This window comes from Cebus imitator, unplaced genomic scaffold (assembly GCF_001604975.1).
Source record: "Cebus imitator isolate Cc_AM_T3 unplaced genomic scaffold, Cebus_imitator-1.0 Scaffold25, whole genome shotgun sequence".
In the NCBI taxonomy this organism is placed as follows: Eukaryota; Metazoa; Chordata; class Mammalia; order Primates; family Cebidae; genus Cebus; species Cebus imitator.
The window spans coordinates 7,933,454-7,942,667 of record NW_016107340.1 but is presented as its reverse complement, the minus strand read 5'-3'; positions in this window follow the sequence as shown (position 1 = coordinate 7,942,667).

The following is a 9,214-nucleotide window of genomic DNA, read 5'->3' as shown; positions in this document are numbered from 1 at the left end:
CATATCAACCTGATTGTAGCTAGTGGTAGAACTAATTAGACATTAGTTCTATGTATTGAAATTCTATCTAAGAAATGTTTTTCTTGTGCTGGATCTAATCACAGAAGGTTACAAGTGGAAACATCCTCACTGACAGCTATCACCTGAGCACCTGTTGCAGCATTAAACACAAGGATGAACCAATAGAACTCATTTGGTTCACTCCTTTCATTGATTGATTGGATGGGGTGGGAGTTGGGGAGCTATCATTTGAAAATAATTATTTCAAATAAATGACTGAAGTCATTGATTCAGACATCTTAGCTGACAGAGTTATTTTGCACTTTACAAATAATTTACGCCTGTGGTTCTCTTATTTTTTATTATTATTATTCTTTATTTTTAGTAGAGATGGGATCTCACTATGTTGCCCAGGCTGGACTTGAACTTCTGGCATCAAGTGATCCTCCTGCCTTGGCCTCCCAAAGCGCTGGGATTATAGGCATGAGTCGCTGTGCCCTGCCTGCAGTTCTCTTTACTCTGATGTCAGAAATAGAATTGATATAAAGTCGGTTGGGAGCAGTGGCTCATGACTATAATTCTAGCACTTTGGGAGGCTGAGATGGAGAGATTGCTTGAGGTCAGGAGTTCAAGACCAGCCTGGGCAGCATAGTGAGACCCAGTCTCTACAAAAATAAAAAGAAAATAAACACTTTTTTTAAAAAAAGAAAGCGATTATAGTCATCATGGAGATAAGGTGATAGTGAGAACACAAGCGCCACAAGTCCCAAGGCCTATACATATTAAAAGTCGGGGGGAGAATTACAGGTGAATGGAAGGCTGTATGGACTGGATGCATCTTGCAATATTGCTTATAACAGTGAAAACCTAGAATGTACTTAAATGACCATTAATCAAAAACCGTTAATAGACAACCATATAGGGACTTCTATGAAGTCATCAAAACTATAGAATATTTTATCAGAATAACTAGCACTTATTGAATGCTTCCTATGTTTCAGGCACGTTACTTGTTTATCTTAAACATGGCAGCAGACTTGCGGATGACATTCATGCTGTCCACATTTTGCTGAGAAGTCAAGCACCTGAATAATTTGTCTAAAGTCACAGAGCTAGTAGAAGGTAGACTCAAGCCTTGAATTCAAACAGCCTTATTTGTCTTCTCTTTAAGTTTAATCAAACGTTGTCAATGATGTTTACTTTTCAAAAAACTACATCTAGTTTTGTTGACTATTTTCCTATTATTTTCTATTCTCTATTTTGTTTATTTCTGCTGTAAACGTTATTATTTTCTTCCTTCAGCTAACTTTGGGGTTATTCTTTTTATAGTTCCTTTAGGTATAAGGTTGTTTATTTGAGATCATCTTCTTTTTTAATATAAGTGTTTAGCCCTATAAACTTCCCTCTTTGTACTGCTTTTTCACCAACCTAATATATTCTATATTTTTTTTTTTTTGAGATAGAGTCTCACTCTGTTGTCCAGGCTGGAGTGCAGTGCCACAATCTCAGCTCACTGCAGCCTCCGCCTCCCAGCTTCAAACAATTCACCTGCCTCAGTATCATAAGTGGCTGGGATTACAGATACCTGCCACCATGTCCAACTAATTTTTTATATTTTTAGTAGAGATGGGGTTTCACCATGTTGGCCAGGCTGGTCTCCAACTCCCAACCTCAAGTAATCCACCCACCTCGGCCTCCCAAAGTGCTGAAATTACAGGCATGAGCCATGGCATCCGGCAACATCCTATATTTTTTAATATGTTGTGTTTTTGTTTTGTCTCAAGATATTTTCTAATCTTTTGATTTCTTTTTTGACCTCCTGGTTACTCATCTTGCTCTACTGAACCATAATTCTTATTGTAGGGGTGTGTGTGTGTGTGTGTGTGTGTGTGTGTGTGTGTGTGTATGTGTATGTATATATACACATATTAATATTACCCTAGATGATATCAAAGTATAATAAGTAAAAAAAAGCATGTTGTAATTGTGTGATTTTAAAATGTAGTTTATACATCTGTGTGTCTGCAAAGAAAAACATCTGGAAGAATGCATATTAGCAGGTCTGTCAGCCATGTTAGCTCAGTATATTTACTTGATTTCATCTTTCGCTTACATAATTTTCCATATTGTACATGTACAACTACTATATTTTTTAAGCATTTTTTTTCCTTAAAAAAGGGGGAAAATTGGTAAGGCAAAAGAACAAATAAAAAACAAGACAAAGGAACAAAAGGTCAAATGAAGTAAGAATTCAGGTGAATAATACAGAAGCCAGAAGTTAGAACCAGAAAGGACCAAAGAATATTGACAATTGCAAGCACGTCTCATAGATTGGACTTTGCTTTATTTCAGTTTGCAGATCTTGGTATTTGTTTTTATTTTATTTAATTTTAACAAATTTCAGGGTTGTGGCAACCTTGTGTTAAATCCATGGATGCCATTTTTTCAACAGTATACAGTCACATTTTGGTAATTCTCCCAATGTTTTAAACACATTTATTATTATATATGTTAGGGTGATATGTGATCAGTGATCTTTGATGTTACTATTGTAATTATTATGGGTGCCATGAAGTGTGCCCATATAAGATGGTGAACTTAATTGATAAGTGTTGTATGTGTTCTGACTGCTCCACCAAACAGCTGTCCCCCATCTGTCTCCTTCTCTTCTAGCCTGCCTATTCACTGAGACACAACAACATTGAAATTAGGACAATCAATAAACCTGTAATGACGTCTAAGTGCTTAAGTGAAAGGAAGAGTTGCACATCACTCACTTTAAATCAAAAGCTAAAAACAATTCAACTTAGTGAGGAAGGCATGTAGAAAGATGAAATAGGCTGAAATCTGGGCCTCTTGCACCAAACATCTAGCCAAGTTGTGAATGCAAAGGAAAAGTTCTTGAAGGCAACTTAAAGTGCTGCTTTAGTGAACACACCAATAACAAGAAAGTGACACAAATTTCTTGCTGAGATGTAGAATGTTTGAGTGGTCTGGAGAGAATATCAAACCAGCCGCAGCATTTCTTTAAGTCAAAGCCTAATCCAGAACAAGGCCCTAACTCTCCTCAATTCTATGAAGGCTGAGAGAGGTGAAGAAGCTATAAAAGAAAAGTTTAAAGCAAGCAGAGGTTTAAAAAAAGAAGCCATCTTTAGAATATAAAGACACACAGAGAAACAGCAAGTGCTGCTTTTTTTAAATATTATAAAGCTGTTCTTTACATTATAGCACAAAGCTATCTTTATTTTTCCATTTTGCTAGGTTTTTGGGGAACAGGTGGTATTTGGTTACATGAAAAAGTTCTTTAATGGTGATTTCTGAGATTTTGGTGCACTCATCACCTGAGCAGTGTACACTGTACCCAATGTGTACTCTTATCCCTCACCACCCCTCACCCTTTCCCCTGAGTCCCCAAAGCACAATGTATCACTTGTATACCTTCGGATCCTCATAGCTTAGCTTCCACAGGAATAAGAATATATGATGTTTGGTTTTCCATTCCTGATTTACCTCATTTAGAATAATAGTCTCCAACTTTATACAGATTGCTACAAATATAATTATTTCATTCATTTTTTATGGCTGAGTAGTATTTCATTATATATATATATATATACATACACACATATATATAGTCCCACATTTTTATCATTGTTTTTGTTGTATTTGCTGGTGGGTTTTTGGTCATGACGTTTTTGCCTAAACTAGTGTCTAGGAGGGGTTTTCCAATGTTATGTTCTAGAATTTTTATGGTTTCATGTCTTGGATTTAAGTCTTCGATCCTTCTTGAGTACACACACACGCGCACACACACACGCACCCCACATATTCTTTATTCACTCGGTGATTGATGAGCATTTGGGCTGGTTTTACAATTTTGCAATTGCAAATTGTGCTGCTGCAAACACGCATGTGCAAGTATCTGTTTTGTATAATGACTTATTTTCCTCTAGGTAGATACCTAGTAGTGAGATTGCTGGATAAAACAGTAGATCTATGTTTAGTTCTTTAAGGAATCTCTACATTGTTTTCCATAGTGGTTGTACTAGTTTACATTCCCATCAACAGTGTAAAAAAATGTTCCCTTTTCACCACATCCATGCCAACATCTATTTTTTCATATTTCTTTTTATGGCCATTCTTGCAGGAATAAGGTGGTAATGCATTGTGGTTTTAATTTGCATTTCCCTGATGATTAGCGATGCTGACTGTTTTTCCATGTTTGTTGGTCATTTATAGATGTTCTTTTGAGAACTGTCTATTCATGTCCTTACCTCGTTTTTTTATGCGTTTTTTTCTTGATGATTTGTTTGAGTTCTTTGTAGATTCTGGATATTAGTCCTTTGTCAGATGTATAAATTGTGAAAACGCTCTCCCACTCTGTGGGTGGTCTGTTTACTCTGCTTATTGCTTCTTTTGCTGTGCAGAAACTGTTTAGTTTAATTAAGTCCTACTTATTTATCATTGTTTTTGTTGTATTTGCTGTTGGATTTTTGGTAATGAAGTCTTCGCCTAAGCCATTGTCTAGAAGTGTTTTTTCAATGTTATCTTCTAGAATTTGTATGGTTTCAGGTCTTAGATTTAAGTCTCTGATCCTTTTTGAGCTGATGTTTGTATAAGGTGAGAGATGAGGATCCAGTTGCATTCTCCTACATGTGGTTTGCCAATTATCCCAGCACTTTTGTTGAATACAGTGTCCTCTCCTCACTTTGTGTTTTTGTTTGCTTTGTCAAAGATCATCAGTTCAGCTGTAAGTATTTGGCTTTATTTCTGGGTTCTCTATTCTCTTCCATTGGTCTATGTGCCTGTTTTTATACTAGTACCATGCTGTTTTGATGACTCTGACCTTATAGTATACTTTGAAATCAGGTAATGTGATGCCTCCAAATTTGTTCTTTTTGCTTAGTCTTGCTTTGGCTATGCAGGCTCTTTTTGGTCCCATATGAATTTTAGGATTGTTTTATTCTAGTTTTGTGAAGAATAATAGTTGTATTTTTATGGGAATTATATTAAACTTGTAGATCACTTTTGACAATATGATCACTTTCACAATGTTGATTCTACCCTTCTATGAGCATGAGTTGTATTTCCATTTCTTTGTGATGGCTATGATTTCTTTCAGCAGTGTTTTGTGGTTTTTCTTGTAATGGCTTTCACATCCTTGGTTAGGTATATTCCTAAGTTTTTTGGTTTTTTGTTTATTTTTTCAGTTATTGTAAAATGGGTTGAGTTGTTGCTTTGATTCTCAGCTTGGTCGCTGTTGGTGAATAGCAGAGCTCCACTTAGTGTACATTAATTTTGTATCTTGAAACTTTGCTGAATTCATTTACCAGTTCTAGGAGCTTTTAGGATGAGTCTTTAGGATTTTCTGGATATGTGATCATATCATCAGAAAACAGCGGCAGTTTGACTTCCTCTTTACTGATTTGGATGTCCTTTATTTCTTTCTCTTATCTGATTGCTCTGGCTAGGACTTCCAGTACTATGTTGAATAGAAGTGATGAAAGCGGGCATCCTTGTCTTGTTCCAGTTCTCAAGGGGAATGCTTTCAACTTCTCCCCATTCAGTATAACATTGGCTGTGGGTTTGTCATAGATGGCTTTTATTACCTCAAGGTATGTCCCTTCCATGCCGATTTTGCTGAGGGTCTTAATCATAAAAAGATGCTAAATTTTGTCAAATGCTTTTCCTGTGTCTATTCAGATGGTCAGGTGATTTTTTTTTTTTTTTTGAGACGGAGTCTTGCTCTGTCCCTAGGCTGGAGTGCAGTGGCACGGTATCAGCTCACTGCAACCTCTGCCTTCTGGGTTCAAGTGATTCTCCTGGTTCAGCTTCCCAAGTAGCTGGGACTACAGGTGCATGCCACCACACCCAGGTAACTTTTGTATTTATAGTAGAGAGAGGGTTTTACCATCATGGCCAGGATGGTCTCAATCTCTTGACCTCGTAATCCACGCCCCCTCAGACTCCTAAAGCGCTGGGATTACCTGGCCTAATTTTTGTTTTTAATTCTATTTATGTGCCTGTATCACATTTATTGACTTATGTATGTTAAACCATCTCTGCATTTCTATTTCCAGGCAGCTGGTGACCAGGACTGAGAACTTGTCCCAGACCATGAGCTTCCCCATTGAGAAAGCAAGCAGACTCACAGTTTTTGGTGTCCCAGGGATGCTGCAGCAGTGACCCAGTTCCTTCAAAGGGTCTGTGGATTCTCTCTCTTTTCCTGGTATGTTCCTGCAGTAGTTCTTGGAGCCAGAGTTCACGATGTGAGTCTCCACATGCTGCTCTGTCTGTCTGAGTGGAAGCTATAAGCTAGTTTTGCTTCCTATCTGCCATTTTCACTCAATCTCACCAAGATGTCCTTATAACATATAGATGCAAGGAGAAACAGCGAGTGCTAATGGAGAAGCTGCAGCAAGTGATCAGAAGATTTAGTTAAGAACAGCGATAAAGGTGTCTATACTAAATGAGATTTTCAATGTAGACAAAATAGCCTCTTTGTTGGAAGAAGGTGCCATCTAAGATTTTCATAGCTATAGTGAAGAAGTCAATGTTTCAAAGCTTCAAGGGAAAGACTGGCTCTCTTGTTATGGGCTAATGCTTCTGGCGACTTGAAGTTGAAGCCAATGCTCACTTATCATTCCAGAAATTCTAGGACCCTTAAGTATTAGGGTAAATTGACTCTGTCTGCTCTGCAAATGGAATGACAAAGCCTGGATGACAGCACATCCGTTTGTAGCATGATTTATTAAACATCTGAAGTCCACTGTTGAGATCTACTGCTTAGGAAAAAAAGGTTCCTTTAAAATGTTACTGCTCATTGACAGTTCATCTGGTTACCAAGAGATCTGATGGTGATATAAAAGATGATGAATGCTATTTTCATGGCTGTTCATGCCTGCCAACATAACATCCATTCCACAGCCATGGATCAAAGACTAATTTCAACTTTCAAGGTCTTATTACTTAAGGAATACATTTCATAAGGCTATTGCTGTCATAGATAGAGATCTCAGAGTAAGGAAATGACATTGTCCCTAAAATGTACCAATTGGGAAACAAGGCCAACTTCATGAGGTCAGAGTGCCTGGTCCAGTTAAAGGCATACCTCAGAGATATTACAGGTTCAGTCCCAGACCACCCCAATGAAGTGAATATTACAATAGAGTGAGTCACATGTATTTTTTTGTTTCCTAGTGTGTAGAAAGTTATATTTATGCTATACTGTAGTCTATTAAGTGTGCAATAGCATTATGTCCAGTAATAAACAATGAACATTCCTTAATTAAAAATACTTTATTGCTAAAAATTGCTAACAAACATCTGGGCCTTAGCGAGTTGAAATCTTTTTGCTGATAGAGGGTCTTGACTCCATGTTGATGGCTGTTAGCTGAACAGAGCGGTAGTTGCTGAAGGTTGGGATAGCTGTGGCATTTTCTTAAAATAAAACAGTGAATTTACACATCAATTGACTCATCCTTTCACTAAAGATTTCTCTGAGGCATGCAATGCTATCTAATAGCATTTTATTCACAGCAGATCTTTCAAAACTGGAGTCAGTTCTCTTAAGCCCTGCCACTGCTTTATCAGCTAAGTTTATATAATATTCTAAATTCTTGGCTGTCATTTACACAATGTTCACAGCATCTCCACCAGGAAAAACCACTTTTTCCCCCTCATCTATAAGAAGAAACTCCTCATCTGTATGAGTCCATTTTCACACATCTATTAAAAAACTTCCCAAGACTAGGTAATTTCTAAGGGAAAGAGGTTTAGTTGACTCACAGTTCAGCAAGGCTGGGAAGGCCTCAGAAAACCCACAGCCATGACAGAAGATGAAGGGGAAGCAAAGTTTTCAACTCTCTGTTATCAACTTTGTAAAATAATGTCTTTAAAATTAGACTAATTGCTGCCACCCTCCGGTCACAGCGCAGCTTCTGCTGTGGAGGTATGCAAGTCAGGAAATTAATGAAACATCACTGTGTCCATAGTGCTCGCTTTATGATTGTATTAAGTTTAGGTGAGAAACTTTGCCTGCTAGAGTAAAACTATGGCATTCATGTATTTTTAATCTGCCTTTATTTTCCAGAAATAACTTTTTAAACTGCACAATATACAACCATTACAGAAGAAATTAGGAATAACAGATAAGCAAATAAAGAATAATCCCCTATCATCTTGGCACCAAGAGATACAAAATGTTCACATTTTATTTTAAAACTGGCAGATTTCTTTTATGAATAAAATACATTTAAATTGGTTCTCGTCTGATACATTTCCAATCTTTCCAGGAACGGCAGGTGATTGGATAAATTACTTCAAAGCAGAAGAATATTTGATGAACTATTCAGAGAGAAGATGAAACACAGCGAACTGGTAAGACAGTTTGATGATCACTTTTAAAACAAATGGGAAATGAAACCAATTTTTATTTTATGCAATGCAGTGCTTGGGGAAAACGTAAATATTTTTCACCGTTTTAGAAAGCAGATTTTTTTTTCAGTGCAAAAGGGACACTATAAGTATGTCAAAAGTGTCATGTGTGATAGACAATTATATTTGGTGATAGCAGAGAGTTATTAGTTAAAAAAAAAAAAAAAAAAAAAAGCAGTGAGGTGGTTGGCCAAGATGGCTGACTAGAAGCGCTAGTCTGGGCTGATCTAAGAGAAATAGAAGGGGTAAGTAAATACAGCATCTGTAACTGAAGAATCCTGGTACACATATTGGGATTCACCAAGGAAACAACTTGACTCATGGAGAATGGAGAAAAGCAAGGCAGGGAAACTGCCCACCCAGAAGTGACATGGAACCAGGGGAGCCTCCCCTGCCCAGGGAAGTGTTGACTGAATGAGGAAGTGACTGCAGAGACGCACTCCTCTCCCACGGATCTTTGCAACCCTCAGGTCAGGAGATTCCCTTGATGGACCCACTCTACCAGAGTCTTCAGTCTGACATGCCAGGCTACATGAAGTCTGCAGAGCAGCCACTCAGGCACACGTGGAGTCCTGGGAGCCTTAGTTATCCAGCTTCCTGGTGAAAAGTAGTTGCAACTCTTGCAAAGTAAGAGGCTAGACCCTCATACATACCCAAAGGAAAGGGGCTGAATCCAGGGGAGTGAGCAGTGTCGGACTGCAGGCACTGCTTCCACGCATCTCACGGGATAAGACCCACTGGCGTGAAAATCCAGCCAGCCACCAATAACAACAGTTAC